Genomic DNA, 16,477 nt, shown 5'->3' with positions numbered 1-16,477 from the left:
GTGCTTATCTTTCTCCAGAATTCCAATAAAGCTTTGTGCAGCTCTGAAGCATAGGTGGGATGAAAGGGTGCTTGGACAAATAACAGCTCCAACACTACCATTTGCAGAGTGGCTCCTGAGGGCCTGGCTCTGGGCCAGGGACAGTATAGTCTGTCCATGCAACCCCAGCCTCAGGGTGATGCTAAACTATAGCAGGATTTCTCAACTCCCTTTTTTTTTTCTTTTTTTAATTACCTATGCCCTTAGGAGCCTTTCCAGAAATTTCCTCCTAATTGCCTCCACTCTCATGAAATTTTAATACCATAGATACACTTAAATCTGCTTATATATTGCATGTGAATCTTATTCTTTTTAAGAACAAATTTTGCCCTTCCCCACAAGAACCTAGTTCACGCCATTTGGGGTAATAGAGTCCCACTGAGAATGTACAGTGCAGACTCTCTAAGCATCATTTCCACTTTCTAGAAGAGACTGAGTCTCAGGGACACTGACTGAGTTGTTCAAGGCCAAACATCCTGGAAGGGATACAGCCAGAACATGCCCCCAGCCTGATCTGTCTCGAGAGCCCAGGTTCTGGGCACTCTACTCCTAGGAAGAGATGAAGGAGAAGAGAAATGACAGTTGCCCATGTCAACCCCCTTGGGCCTCTCAAGAATCCTGTGGGTGAAGGCACACTGGGGGCCACATCCACCCCCAGCATCTGGCACTTCTTAGGCCCCGTGTGTCACAGCACCTCCCTGCCAGGCCAAGGAGCTGCCTGCCCTGGGGGGAGGGGAGGCATTTGCCTATTTTCAACACCACCTGAACTCAGGAGCAGATGCTTTGGACTGGGAATCTTTCTCAAGGCCAATATCTATGACACCATCAGGGGAGCATTGAAAAATCTCTCCCTCCAGAGAATAGACAGAATTAGGCTGGCTGGGCGCTGTGCACCTGGATCTTTCCAAAGCCCCCCTAGTCAAATGAAGTGCAGACAGAAGCAAGAACCAAGACCTTAGGTTGGAAACTGTTTGACAAGGTGCCAGGTTTTCACACTTACCCGCCATTTCTAGCACTGAAGGGGGTACCTAGCATGCCAGCACCTGCTCTTCCCACACCCTGAATAAAGTAGTTCTACTGTTATTTTTAAGCCCTGGATCAGTTGGAGGAGCCCTGTGACCTTGGACAACTGAACCCCACCCAATCTTACTCCTTGATACATTCAGCTGTGAAATTGTGAAATGGGCATAATAGCACCCCCCCTTATGGGCACCATCGTCCCTGAGGGATGCAGAAACCAGACAGTTTGTGCCTACACACACGAAGCTCTTGGGTCAAGGCTGCTGCTCCACCAACGGGAATCACCATCAGTGTTTCCATAATTCTGGGCACCAGGGGAGCCCCCCTTCCCTGCCCTACAGAGCTTCCCTCTTCTGGCTGGTGTCCCCCTGCCCTGTGTCCTTTGGCTTTGTGCTGGTCAGGCACCCTTGCTCCAGCCTGGCCACATGCAGTTACCATGGAGACAGGGACTCCAGGCAGAGACTCCAGCTGATTCCGATCCAGCCCTGCCCACCTGTGAGTGCTTTGGTCTTACTTGCTCAGGCCCTGCCTTCCTTCCTTGCACCAGAAGTTGTAGAGGGAAAGAGCAGGAGAGGGTGAATCCCAGTGTGCTGCCCGCAGTGCACCTAACCCAGTTGTACTAAAATACTCCAAATGGACTGTCTGTAAGGACGACTTCTTGTCAATCTAAGGGATGATCTTTCCTAAAATAGTGCTGCCCGCCCTGAGCTTGGCCTTCATGATCACCCTGAATCTGCCCATTATCACCTGGCATCAGTTGTAGGCAAGACTGTTTTCCTCTCTGGAAACAGAGGATGATCTTTATTCTCACGTTTAATATGCCAAGTCTATTTTTTCTAATATGTATTAAAATAAATCTAAAGAGTCAACTAAAAAACAAATGTCCTTTTATCCATGAAAACCCTCACAGCAACCTTCACTGCATCCTTGGGAATGTGGGTGGGGCTGCTTTTGTCCTGTCATTCCTAAGCCCCACAAAGACCTGTTTGGCTCTAATGACCAGCCTTTGACCTGCGGGGCTCTGACAGCCAGGTGGCTGGGGTGGACCAATACACCCAACATAAAGGAAGAAGGCTTGGCAGATGCCAACCCTAGGAAAGGCACCCATGGAGGTCACCCTGTGGTGGTGACTTTGGCAATAGCTAGATGACAGATCTCACATATAGGAGGAATCCTTCAGTGAAAGAGAAAGAATTCACCACACCTTTTCCCCTCTTCTTCCTTTTGGAGAACACAGACTATTTTCCTACCAATCCTCTCATCTTCCATTCCCTAAAGGGTTCAAGGGACAGAATCATCACATTGTCTCACAGTATTAGCTTGGTGGTCCCCACCAAAGTATCAGTGATTTGCCAGCTTTTCAGCAGAGATCAAGACAAAGTGTGTTTGGAGGTCCAGAGTTCAAAGAACCTACTTAAGGAGGAAATTGAATGGATGACTATTTTAAAATATTTGTTTCTATAGAGACAGCCTTCTAAGTAGCTCTAAATGACACCATGTGGATAACATAAAGGAAAAATTCTAATAAACAATTAAACTTGTGAGCAGCAAATATTTGGAACCTCTATCTGGGGACAATGACTAGCTGCGCTGTTCTGAACTCACAAATGACTTCGGCATGTTGTTTATCATGGTGGCATTTCAAATAGCTTCTGGAAAGGAAAAAAGTGATACTTATAATACACTGAACCTGAGGATTTATTGGAATCAATTGCATAACATCATTCTTTGAGATAATCTTTGAGCACCCCAGGAGGAGAGAGAGGGGAGCGAAAACTCCCCACCTGGGGGAAAATGCAAATTAGACGACAGGCACCACTCAGCGTTTCAATTATGCTTTCAGTGTGTTTCCACTCAAAATGTCCTCTGGGCTTAATGCAAATGTCACAAAAAGACAAACTTTAGCTGGGAGACAAAACCACAATCGAAATGAAAAGTTTGGCACGTGAATTAAGGGGCTTAATCTTCCTGACCTTGATTTTCTGCTTTTCTATTTCTTTCTTTTGAATATGATTCTTAGGGATAAAAATCCCAAAGGCATAGATTTCTTTCCATTTAGAAATAACAGGTGAAGGAGCAAATTAAGCTGTATTATGATCCCAGGAAATATGAAAATGCAAGTGGATTTAAATTATCTGCAAAATAAAGACTAGTTCTGCTCATACAGACAGGTATAAACCCATACATGGATCCTGTGCTCTTCCGGCATGTTTGGTCCATCTGTGAGTCATGCACTCTCACCTGAGGTAGAACAGATGGTCTTAAGGAAAGGTAGAATCAATCTGTCCATTGAGACTTGCAGTTGAGTTTGCGCATAAGCTGTAGAGCCTGCCAGCCTTAGTGCTCAGACTGCTTGTTTGCCTGTGCTGGGACTTGAGTAATTCTGTATCTGTCATCTGGGAGCTGGAGTCTGTCCACAGGCAGGTGTGTGGATTCTTCCAGGATCTCTGGACCCACACACAAGAGGATGGCTACAACAGTGGTGTGCTGGCCATAGAATAACCCAGATTTGTAGCATATGTCAAGTTTAACCATGTGAATGCTCTATATAGAGCTGAACTCAATGTACCCAAGTGCCTTCACGGCCTTGAAAATTCTCTATCATCTTCATGGGCTTGCAGAAGTACCTGCACTAGTCATCTTCAGAGACAAGGCACTGGCCCTGCCTAGCAGAATGTAAATGGCTTCTTCTGTCTCAGCCTGAAGGGAATCCACCATCCCTGTTTTCCTGACCTACTCACAAACACAGAATTCAACTGCCTGTCAGCGTGGAGAGCCTGCATATTGGTTGATCTGCAGACTGTTTGCGGGCACAGAAAGCCATCTCGTGACTCAAGTAGCATTTAGTTCAGAAACATCAGATGGACACTCCCCAGGATGCAGACCATCATTTAATTGCTTTTCACATCCCTCAGCATCCCACTGGCATCCAGAGGCACTAACTTACTTTTAAAGAATTCACAAAGCCAGATCCTGGGGCTCCTGGCGGGGCACGCTTTCACCAACACGGCTCAGTCCCTCCCACACTGGGTCAGACTGGGGGAGGAACAGTCAGCACATCCCCTGGCCTTGACTCATCCGCTCTCCTGATTCCCGAATGCTCTGGACTGTGTCCCAGCTGAACCTCTGGCTCAGAGTCAGTGCCGACAACCACCACTTCTGCAGGATTCTGGGAGTGCTGCTAACCATGACGGATGGACCCAGGCATGGATTTCATCTCCAAAGACGGTGTAAATTTGATAGGTGCACACTACACATAAAACAGTCTTAATACTATCTTGTGACAATTCCAACTTTGATATAGAGTTTCAATTCTATCAAGACAGCAGAAGGTGTAAAGAATGATTCAGTCAAGCTATCCTCAGCCAAAACCTATTTTTGCCATGTAACCCTTACGGGCTTCCTCTTAAAAAAAGACAGAGCCCACATCTGATTTCAGGGGAATTTTTCTGTCTCTTATTAAAAATGGAGCTGTAAGCTCTGAAGCTGCTCTTTTCTGTCAAGGTGTTACAGTCTCCTCATTCTATGGATTCTTCAAAACATGGCAGTTTGCTTTCTGATAGGATGCTGTGAATTGCCTACCCGAGGGTGGTTCTAATCACTATGAATTGGGTATTTCAAATTGGAATTACTTTATATATCGCACAGTGCCTGACACAGTACACATTCAGCCCTGTTTGTTGAATGAATAAACAGCAGATCTGAAACTTGGCAGCTAAGCAAATTTAAAATTCCCCAAACAAAACTGAGAACGATGGCAAATTCATGTGAAGATCTGAGTAAGTCAATTTGAAAGTCACCTGCTCAGCGAAACAGAAATCATGGTTTCAGCAAGTCTGAGAATCACCAAGTCTTGGATTTACAGAGATCTCCTCTTGATTTTTTTTTCCTAATTGCTATCCATGTCTCTAAAAAAGCCCTTCATTTCTGATGTACCTAGAAATTATTTGCACGCTTGCCTTCCTCCTCCAAGCTTCTCTGGGGTGAACTAATGGAAGGAGAAGTTTGCTTTACTGTAACTTCAAAAGTATTTAATCTTGTGTCTGTAGTTGTTCAGACACCTGTGGCAGTGTGCTGGCTGAGCCTGTGTTGGGACAAAAAGCTCAGTTGTGTTCGATGACTGCAGTCTGGTGATTTCCCAAGTACCTGTACGTGAGCCTGCAGAGGATGGGGCCTAAAAGGAGGGTGATTTTTGGATGAGATCCAGAGAGGCACAGAGTCAGAAAGAAGATGGAGAGAATACAGCCCTGGTTGCCTGGCCAGCCCCAGGGATCCACAGATCAGGGGAAGAGGAATTTATAAATACAAGCTCAAAGATTCATAAACCACAAATGACATCAATATTCTCGAGCACCATTACAGAAGTTCCCAATAACTTTTGGTTCCCAATAACAAACTCTTATGGTGAATGGCAGCTTGGCTCACCTCTCTCTGAGAAGAATACAGCTTGGCCTGGTCCTGGTGCAGAGATAACAGAGGAGACAAAAGGGGCTATAGGGGGTCTTCAGTTATCTCAAGGGGCTAGCAGCCTTGGGGATTTTTAGGAAGGACTTGTCACACAGAGGGAAGTAAAAAAAAAAAAAAAGACTCCCTCCAAGACCTTCCCAGGAATGTCAATGAAGGAGAAGACATAGGAGCACGTGTGAGTTCATTTGACAATGCCCCTAAGGTCTTCCAGAAATTGCACAATAAAGGATGAATTGAGGTCTCATAATTGTGCATTTGGGGGACTGTGAGTCAGTGCAATGCAAATATTAATATCTATTTAACCTCAAATTTGCCAAAATACTGGAAAAGCCAAAGAAATTTAGATTTCTATTTAGAAGGTGCCTTCTGTATGAAATAATTTGCTCTTCATTGGACACTCCCCAGGGGGGCCTAAATGACTATTTAGCAGTAATATTGTAAAATACATTCCAGTATTAGAAGATGTCTCTTACAGTTTGGAAATTCTATTATTCTAAGGCTCAATGTATTTATCCGGTAACCCATTGAAAATGTCATTTGTTCATTTACATTGTGAAAGACAGTAGGCATTAAGGGATGAATGTCAACATAAAAATGAATAAGTTCACTATCTACCTTCATGATATTTAGAGTCTGAAAGCTGACCCCATGATTACCTGGAGAGATGCCATATTAAAGAATCAGTGTTCCATTTTGTCATCATGTCAAAAGGCCAAATAAGTGCCATATATTAGAAATTACAAGCAGACATATCATAATTCAATATAATAAATTCTTTCTAGCAGTGAGAAAAAGTCAACCAATGAACAGGCTCACCATTCCTAGAGGCATCCAAGGAGAGGACTATCAACTTTACTGAAGATATGAGCTCTCAGAAATTGCTTAGAAAGCAAATTTCTAATTTTCTCTTGTTATAAATATAAATGTGTCATTCTAGATAATTGACCTTCTATGTTATATGTTTTATTATAAAATTGGATTTTTTTCACATAAAATTTAATAAGCCAATTTTGGTGAATTTGTTTCCAAGCTACTATATCCACAAAATTGGACAGATTAACTGGGTATAAAAATATGCAAATCACCAGGCTTTGGTTTATTTTGGTACCTGAGGGTACCTTCAAGACCACATCTACATCCATTCCACACCAGATTGGCTTGTGTAATGATGGTGGCCATCAAAGTGTTCATGAGGACAGACACTGGTGATTACCCAAATGATCTCCCTAGGTGCCCCAGTCATTTTATGAAACATACAATGTTGTCTATTCATGTTAGAAGTTTATCTTCTATAACAGTTGACATTTATAGAGCATTCTCTATTTGTCAAGCTGTGGGTCAAATACCTCATAAACATTAGTTCTTTTAATTCTACAACACTCCCACGAAGGGAGTATTTTGTAGATGAGGAAATCCAAGGTTCAGAGAGACTGAGAAAAAAAAATTATGGTCAGATAGATATATATAGTAAAACTGTAGAATTGCTTTCTACATCAATCATAATATCCTGTCTCATGACCCAGGAGAGAAGGGAAGAGGTGGGTCCTTTCAGGATGGTGGAATCCATAATAATTGTTGAAAGTTCTTCTTAGATGTGCATGACTCAATGGGGGGCAAAAGTGAGAAGTGGAGAGAGTTACAAAAAACTCAGTGAAGTAGAATCTTGGTGTAAGTGATTAAACCCACTGGGAAAACCCTAGGAGTGAAATCCACAAGACTTTAGGGGTCATAGTTTAGGGAAAGAACCCAGATCAATCTTCATGCAGCCCAGAACACCCAAGCATAGTCAATGGCTTTTATTAAAATGGTTTGTTTAAAGACTGGAAGAAAAGAGAAATGTATTGTTGATCTGTACTTGACTTTTATCAAAGAACTCTTAAGATGTGGGTTAACTGCAGGTCCATACCTGCTGTTCTGCTACTTAATCATCACAGATATTCATACATGGTCTTCAGAATGTCAAGTCTGGTTTTCACAGAAGTTGTAGATCATCTGTAACCAGCATGTGGATGAATATCTTTTGTAGAAAAATCCAAAAGCATTTTGAACATCCTACCCTTCATTTTCTGGGGAAGCCTGAAATGCTTCTAGGCAGAGATGGACTTGTGCTTCCTGGATTGCAGAAGAGGGTCTAGAATGTTTCCAGAAGGCAGAGCAGCACTTGGGTCCTCATATATATCCTCTAGGGAGGCAATGGGTTTCCTTCCTAAGGGTGTGTGCCCAAGTCCTGGACAAGGTTGGTGGCTCAGGAACATCCATACCCAGCAAGTTACTACAGTCTGCAGGGCACCAGCTTTCACACTGTGAAAACGTTCTCCTTCCACACTGCTGGGGTCTGGCTGCAGCAGAATAGCTGGGGGGTGACTAATAACTTCTGTAGGTTGATACAGCAGGAGTAGGAGCCATTTATTGTAGGACAACAGAGCTATTTATACATTTCACACAGCTTATCTAATTAACATAAACTAGATATATCAGTCAACCAATAAGGAATCTCCACACTTAATGGCTTGCTTTTGTTATTTCTCAAACCACTCCCTCTGGCATTTTGCCAGGCACCATCCAGACTTGTTTAGGAACTCTAACATTTCTCTGGCAAAATACCACGTGTTATTTTGACTTGTCTACAGACCTTAACACCACACTGTGAAAACTTTCTCCTTCCACACTGTGAAAATGAAGGGTAGGATGTTCAAAATGCTTTTGGATTTATCTACAAAAGACATAGAAAAAACTTGGGAGTGCTGTGAGGACCCGAGCTTCCTACAACCTAATCTCTGTCTCTCTGGCTCAGCAATAGACTTGGTACAGAGTTGGTGATCAAAAAATGTCAGTGGATTCTTTTTGATTGTAACCAATTAATTCGTTCACCTCCTCCCTAATTGCAGTGAATGAGACGCTCATCAGCTGTGATTACAAATTGGTTCTGTCTAGTTGACAAGACCGTATCTGGAAATTAAAACACAATGGTTTGGCTTGCAGTACATGAAGGACAATTAATTTTTGTATGCATATATGGGCTTTCTGATGTAAGAAAGAAGATGATCAGCCCTTAGGTCATGCCTATTCATCCTCCAGTTGCCAGTTGCCAGGTTGGCCTTAGTCTATGCAACGCTACAATAATATAGTCACTGCAGGTATTTCTCTCAAAAAATGGCTAGCCATGGAGCAAGGGAGCCCAGAGGAAGCTGAGTTTTACAAATGTTTGTGCTCTCTGACTTCTCTTCTAAACTGATCCTTTTAGTCTTACTCCAGGCAGAATTCAGGCTCAAAATGTATATTAAACTCAGTTGAAGGAAAATCAGACTTTAATGTTGCCATACAGGTTTGAGTCTTCTCCAAAATACCTACCAAAACTGCTGAGAGCCTCCACCAAAGGAGACAGAGATACACTGACTACTTCCCAAGGGGCTGAAAGGCCATTTCTGTTTGTATAATTTTGCAAAGATAAAGAGATAACATCTCAGCACTTTGAATAATGATTTAGGGAGGTCTTATTATTTTAGAAGGCCCATGTAATTAAAATTTGAAGAATCAAACTCAATTTTTTAGCATTAGAACCCAATAAAATTCTGGTAATCAAGTACACACATTTCAGAGACAGTACATTATTCAGCTCATTTAAATGGAGATTCACAAGATAAAAAGATCTTTTCATGATGAATTCAAACCTTTCAAGGTTCTAGACACAAAAATATCCAGAGCATGTTCACATGTTGGCTCGGCCCTCACACAAAATTTTTATGACTATGGTCTAGAGAGATGATTCCCAAAGTCTAATCACTGAGCACACTAGAACTTTTACTTTTATACATAAGCAAGTTTGAGGAACATCAAAGCCACAGAGTTAATGCAGTATCATTGGATGGTGAAGTCTATATTCCTTATCTGGGTATAAGCTTGTTAACAACCTAGGGACGCTTAGCTCATATAGCTTAGGTACTTCTACTGCATTAAGGCTAAAAGGGGATTATTGTAACCCATTTTTTTTTTGTTTCCTGCTTCTGATGCCATGGTTATCTTGCAGGTACTTGCTAGCCACTGCAAGCCTTTATGGTTAAATCTCAGTAAAAAGAGCTGCTGTTAGGAAGCAGGATATATCACAGCCTTTCAGCTCTTAAACAGCTGAGTTTTCATTTACCTCTACAACAAAAAGCTATTTCTGAAGAATTCCTTCATACGAAAGAAGAGTAAACAACAGTCAAATGAGCCTCCTGGGATATCTTCTCTATGCTGTCTTTTTAAAATGAGGAAAAAAATCAAATTTCTCCAGATGGACATTCTCTATATTAAGAACAATCCAGACTTTGAGGAGCTTCAAATGAATTTTATGCAGTTCTGTACTGGGCAGTTCTCAGCTCTGACTTATGTTCTTGAGGGGTCATTTGATATCTAGAATATCTAGAAGCCTGTGTTTTCTCATATCTACAATTGGATGCTTTTGGAGGACACAGTTGAACAATGGCTCCAGGAAAGGTATTAATTTAAGTAGGTGCTAGGCCTCCACAGCTGACAAAATGCCTTGAAGTTACTGTGAAGGTACTGCTTAACTATTATCTTATATCCCACATAAATTTTCTTTTAAGAAGCTTATACTTTGTCACCATGAACACTCATGTCATTCGCATGTCCAAATATACTATGTCACACATTCCTTGTCTGAAATTCAGATTCAAATTCTCTGATGATTTATGGTACTTCCAATAATTATATATCCCTATTTGGCATTCTTTTGCTATATGCCCTTAATAATACAATTTTCTGCTGCTTGCCTTTAAAACAGGACTCAGTGGTTTTTTATATTCCTCTAGATCAGCTTGAGTCTATAATTGATAAACCCTTAGTAAACTTTCCACATTTTCAATATCAACCTATATATTGATGTGTAAAGGGTGTGTGTGATGGATTCTAGCTAATGTTTGCCCTTGATGTTCTTTTGCCCAGGATATATGGGTAATGACCAAACACTCAATTTTACCCTGAGACTCTATATCATGTAAAAAATGCTTCTCCCATGGGAAAGCCCCACCTCTGTACCCATTAATAACATACTTGGCAACACAAAATAGCAATTTTTATACAATGTAAAATTGGTCTCTTTAATTTTCATTATTCTTGGGAACTGTAACTTGTCAAAGATTAATTGTGTAGACATTAGTAACCATTCTCTAACTTGTACTCAACTAGTGTCATTTTGACCCACTTCCCTTATGCTTGTTTGCTGCTATGCCAATTGGCAAGTCCTGTGGGAAATACCAATGTACCCATTGCATTGTGCTGTTAAGTGCTCAATATGGATTCTGTACTTGCTTGCTTACATTGGCTAAACTCCTAAACATCCCTTTCCTTTTTTTTTTTTTTGGCTTAAATATGAGGCCAGCTGAAGATAGGCACGTCACACTGACTGTCTCGTTCTTTGGAGAGAAAAGTGACTGTCACTGCTAAGCACTAAAGGCTTAATTGGAATGGCAATGTGTGGTGTGAGAGTTATTTGGGGGTTCTTGGTATAACAATGTAAACTGAACCAGGATTTCCAGGATCTGGAAATAAGAGGTCCACAATGACTGAGATATTATGAAATAGTTCTGTTCATATTATACTAGGTATTACATTGGGCTGGATTTTATATACTTATATCACAAATTCTGCTATTTTGAATAACTGTCATTTTCAAAATATGAAGACAATAAGGAATGTTTCAAGTTTCTTGTGATCTGGTGGAGGTATTTTTGCCTTTGCAATCAGACACAGCTTATTCTGAGTCCCAGTCCAGTTGGTTATTAGTTGTTGGACTTTGTCCACAAACAGAAACAGATTTTACATCTCAGCCATTAGGTTTGAGGCCAAATTCCAAATAAGAAATTTGCCTTTAATGTGTATAAACCATAGATTCAAGGCTGTGGACAGATAATAGGGTATGTGTACCCAAGCACCTGGAAACCCACCTTCCTTTTTTTTTTTCTTTCTGATAACTACAATTAGAAAGAGCCTATGACCAGCACCAAGTGAGAAGACTTTTCTGTTGAGCTCCCCGCTCTCACTCAGGGCATTGTCTCTACTGCTCTTGGGCCTGAGGAGAAATATTAGTAAGGAATTTTATCCTTCCACTTGAGCACATAAAAGGATAGACCAGGGGCTTACCTCTTGGACATTAGGGAACCCACAGTTCTCAAATTTGGAAGTTGGCTGCTATGCTCAGTTATTTTGGAGAATTTCAGATTTGAAATTTAGTCATATAAAGGTAATATTATAAACATATTGGTTTATGTGATTGAAATTAATTTCAGCTGTTTCTTTTCACTTTTTAAATGTGAGTTCCAGAAAATTTTAAATTACCCTTGTGACTTATGCTTTGTTTTTATGGAACATTGTTGCTTTAGGGAGTTGCTTTTCAGCTCAAAGTTCTATCTGTCTCTCCAAAAGACCAGAGAACAAGAAAGTTAAATAATTTTTTACAGTAATTTTTATTTTAAAAAATTTAGGAATAATATGCAAGCATATATAATCCATAAACTGAAATGACCTTATATGCAAGGTTAAATGCCTATATTTTGCTGATTGGGCTAGATCCCACTTCTGGGAGGAAATCTTGCCCTAAAATAGCATCCAGAGGCTCTAAGGTGCATTTCCTAGGTCTCAAAAGATAATTAAAAAAAAAATCTGCCACTCTGCCATTCTGGCCTCATTCTTGCCTGAAGTAGATATCATCCCCTGTGGCTCAAAAAGAAGGGTCTCTGGGCTCAGGCTGGTGGGGTGGGGTGGGGCGGGGACTGAATGAAGCTCTGCCCAATCAGGAGCCCTTGCTGAAAACTGTCCAATTCTGGGCCCAGCTAGAAGGAGGGAGCGGGCTTCCGCACTGGGTTTCCGGATCTTTTTTCTGGAGTTCACCATCCCGCTGGCTTTGCTTCCCTCTGGGCCCAGGATCCCGGGTTACTCTGCTGTGCCTGTGCTGAAGTTTACAAGGGAGCAGGTCTGGCTGCTGAGAACCAGGAAATGGTGAGTGTTCTGTGGCACCTGGAGCCTGGGCAGCGAGGCTGGAGGAGGGAGACCCTCAGGCGGGATTGGCTGTGGCGGAACTGGAGCTGGCTGTCCCACACTCTGGGAACTCTCTGGAGTTTGCAGGCCTAAGCCTTACTCAGGGCCAGTGTCCCTCATTCCCACTGGCCAGCCTGGTGTGGAGCATGTTGGTGGCCAATACTCTTGGCAGCTTCTCCATCCCCTTGTGGCAGCCACAGGCCCTGCTGAAGTCCTGCCTTTCAGGTCGGTGCAGCAGTCTAGAGTCTTCCTGGGCTGTGGTGATTGACACTTGGGCCAAGTCTCAGAATAAAATCTCTAAATGTGGTTTTCCTGCAGGAGGGGAGCAGTGCTGTATAGGGTCCTTGATTATTTATAAGCTAGATGCTTTTCAGTTCTACCATCTTTGTTTTCTTTTCTTTTTTTCTTTCTTTATTTATTTTTTTGTATTGGAGGTTTTAACAGAAGGGTGTTTTACCACTGACCCATATCTTTGGTACTTTTTATTTATACCAGTGTGTTAGGTCACTGCCATCATTAGACAGGTTACAGAGTTAGCAACGTTATGCAGCTTAATCCTCTGTTACTAAGTTGTAATGTGCAATGTTAGTTGCTTTGCACAACTCTCAAGACAGTCCATTGTTTAAAGTTACTGTTTTGTGGGCAGGTCTGGAGCAGCAGAGTTTGGTGAAACATTGTGGTTGTCTAAGAAGAGAGTTTCTTTATTCCAAGGAACTGAGTGTCTGAGATTATAGTTGAGGCTGATAAGACAGATCCTCATGGAGGGCTGGCTATCACAGCAGCTAGCATCCTGCACTTTTGTACAGAAACTTTCCCAGGCACTGTGCATGTCCAGCCATGAATTCATAAGAGGCCCCAATCTCAGACACTGCTCTCCCATTCTCTGTCACCCCTTTCCACAATCAGAGAAAACTTGCTGTTCTCTAGATTTCCACAGTCAGAACCCTTACAAGTTCTCAATATTACTTCTTTTTTCTTTCTTTCTTTTTTTGGGTACTGGAAGTTGAAAAACAGAAGAATGGTTTACCACTGAGCTGAATTCCTTTTACTATCTATCTATCTATCTATCTATCTATCTATCTATCTATCTATCTATTTACTTTGAGTCAGAGTTCAGCTAGGTTTCTGAGATTGGCCTTTTTATGGTTTAATGTATATTGACATTCCTATTGCAATCAAATATATCATTTTTACATACACATGGATTCACCTATGGATTTTGTTTAGATTGTGATTCCTTGATTATTGTAATAGTAAAGTTTCATAATACATTTGTGTCAGGTGATGAAAACTCCTTCTTTTTCTCTTATAATTGAGAAGTATCTTGGCTATGTTTACATATATTTAACATTGTGTATGGATTTTAGAACTGTATGCTGTGATTTCTTTTTTCATTTAATGTAAAGCATGTTGAGCTGGGTGTTGTAGCTCAGTGCTAGAGTGATTGCCTCACATGTGGAAGGCAGGGTTTAAATCCTCAGCATCACCTAAAAATAAGATATGTATATATATATATATATATATATATATATATATATAAGTAAAGAATGCTTTTTATTAGTTAATTATGGTTACACATACTATTCAGGTTCATTTAGTTATAATTGTACAAGCATGGAATATAATTGCTCCACTTAAGTACCTAGTACTTCCCTTTCCCTCTCCTTCTATTTTTCCCTTTCTTCTATTTATTTAGAGGTTTAAAATTTATTGCTTTATGGATACACATAAAGGTAAAATTCACTGTGATGTATTCACTTATTTACATAGAAATTTTGATTAGAAAAATTGTAAGTTAATTTGGGAGAAAATTATCATTTTTGTAATGAGTTTTATCATCTACACATGGGCTAATTGAGTCTTTTATGTGCTTCTTATGATTTTATTTTCTCACAAATTTTATATATATATGCATATGGCACCTATATAAAACTTAAATACATATATGTGTGTGTGTGTATATGCGCCATATGCATATGGTGTTTCCCATATATATATATATATATATATATATATATATTTTTTTTTTAACTGGCTATTCTGTGACCAAAAATGTTCCTGGTCCCTGGTGACCATTTTTCCCACAATTTATTATGTCTCATTTCCAAAAGGTACATTCCTTTTTAATTTTTTAAATTTATATATGAAAGCAGAATGCATTATGATTTTTATTACACATTCAGAGCATCATTTTTCATATCTATGTTGTATACAACATATATTCACACCATTTTTTTTCTTCATACATATACTTTGAATAATAATGATTACTATGTTCCACTATTATTTCTAACCCCATCCCTCCTCCCTTCTCCTCCCAACCCTCTGCCCTATCTAGAGTTTATCTATTCCTCTCATGCTCCCTCTCCATATTTCACTATGAATCAGCCTTCTTATATCAAAGAAAACATTTGGCATTTGGTTATTTGGGATGGGCTAACTTCATTTAGCATTATCTTCTCTAACTTCATCCATTTACCTGCAAAATGACATATTTTATTCTTTTTTTTTTAATTTCTGAGTAATATTCCATTATGTATATAAGCCACATTTTTAATTTTATCTATTCATCTATTGAAGGGCATCTAGATTGGTTCCACAGTTTAGCTATTGTGAATTGTGCTGCTGTAAACATTGTGAGTGTGTTCCTGTAGTATGCTGTTTTTAGGTCCTTTGGGTATAGCCGAGGAGAGGGACAGATAGGTCAAATGGTGGTGCCATTCCCAATTTTCCAAAAAATCTTCATACTGCTTTCTATATTGGCTGCACCAGTTTTCAGTCCCATCAGAAGTTTATGAGTGTACCCTTTTCTTCACACCCTCACCAACACTGATGGTTTTTTGTCTTCATAATAGCTGCCATTCTGACTGGAAGGAGATGAAATATTAGATTGGTTTTGATTTGCTTTTCTCTAAGTGTGCTAGTGATAATGAACACTTTTTTCTATATTTGTTGATTGATTGTATTTTATCATCTCAGAAGTATCTGTTCAGGTCCTTGGCCCATGTATGCCCATTATGTGGTTATTTTCTTCATTGATATTTAGCTTTTTGTATTCTTTATATACCCTAGAGATTAGTGCTCTACCTGATGTGTGAGGGGTAAAAATTTGCTCTCAAGATGTAGGTTCTCTATTTACCTCACAGATTATTTCTTTTACCTGGAAGATTTTTTTTTTTTAGTTTGAGTCCATCTCATTTATTAATTCTTGATTTTAATTATTGTGCCAAAGGGGTCTTATTTAGGAAGTTGAGGCCTAATCCCATGTGATGAAGATTAGAGCCTACTTTTTCTTCTGTTAGACACAGGGTCTCTGGTTGTATTCTTAATTCCTTGATCCATTTTGAATTGAGATTTGTGCATGGTAAGAGATAGGGATTTAATTTTACTTTGTTGTATATGGATTTCCAGTTATTCCAGCACCATTTGTTGAAGAGGCTGTCTTATCTCTAATGCATGTTTTTGGCACCTTTGTCTAATATAAGATAATTGTAATTTTGTGGATTAGTCTCTGTGTCCTCTATTCTGTATCATTTGTCTACCAGTCTGTTTTGGAGCCAATAAAGTACATTCTCTTGAACCATCACCCTGCATTTTACGTGTTTGGATGAGTACTGCTGTATTCCTATGGGTTTTCATGGTTAGATTTCCAGTAATTTCAGTATGTCTCTGTTTCTGGCAGGGAGTATTATGTATCTTAATTAGCCAAAGAGTTTCCAATAATAGAAAATAATAACCTAAACTTCTTCTTGAATTTATGAGAATGATTTTTTCCTACTTTTATCATTGCATTTTATACTTCTCTAATTTTTAAAGATTTCTTTATGATTACTCTATACTTGGATATCTCTTATATAAATTGGCAGTTTGTTTTTTGCTCATATTTATTTTGTGATTTCTTTCTTCCAAGATAAGA

Source organism: Ictidomys tridecemlineatus, chromosome 13, assembly GCF_052094955.1.
Source record: "Ictidomys tridecemlineatus isolate mIctTri1 chromosome 13, mIctTri1.hap1, whole genome shotgun sequence".
NCBI lineage: Eukaryota > Metazoa > Chordata > Mammalia > Rodentia > Sciuridae > Ictidomys > Ictidomys tridecemlineatus.
The sequence above is the reverse complement of the archived record's forward strand: the minus strand, read 5'-3'. Positions refer to the sequence as shown.